At 32.6% G+C, this 567-nt stretch overlaps 1 protein-coding gene across 1 annotated transcript in view; it reads left to right on the top strand.

Moving 5' to 3' along the window:
• Positions 1-567, top strand: part of LOC119587677 — a 19,636-nt gene that overhangs the window by 15,459 nt on the left and 3,610 nt on the right. The window lies entirely within an intron of this gene.

Raw genomic sequence — 567 nt, 5'->3', positions numbered from 1 at the left:
CATCTCCCATTTTTTAAAAATCTAAATCACTTACAGTCTTATGGTTTAGGCAATAGTGGCTATGGACATTTTCCAATAAATATATTAATACTAAATATGACAATATTTGTAACACTGTAATTGCAATCATGATATTTGTTGCAAAATAAAAATGACAGTGATGATGATGATACCTGTTTAGTAATGATGATATTAAAGATACTATTGATAACAACGATGAAAAAAGATGGTACCGGAAATATGCACTTAGTTAAAGATGATAGTACATATAGTAACGGTTTTGATAATGGTGATAATAGCCAGACGAAAATGGTACACTGTTAACGATACTGTTGAAGAAAAACGATAAAAAAATCTCTAAAACAATACCAAAGATATCAGGTAAACAAACCATATCGATTATGAAGATAATAAAAAAGAAAGTTATACGGCAACCCCCAAACAGCATGGAATCCAATCTCGATTCTCTGAGAATTCCAGAGGATCGAATTCCCCTCCCTTTTTCTGTCGTCTGTAGTCTATCACAGAATCGTCTCGAACCAATTAGCTAATAGCGGTAGAAGGAGG

Source organism: Penaeus monodon, chromosome 23 (assembly GCF_015228065.2).
Source record: "Penaeus monodon isolate SGIC_2016 chromosome 23, NSTDA_Pmon_1, whole genome shotgun sequence".
Lineage (NCBI taxonomy): Eukaryota > Metazoa > Arthropoda > Malacostraca > Decapoda > Penaeidae > Penaeus > Penaeus monodon.
Note: the sequence above shows the minus strand (reverse complement) of the source record. Positions and strands in the feature narration are given on the sequence as shown.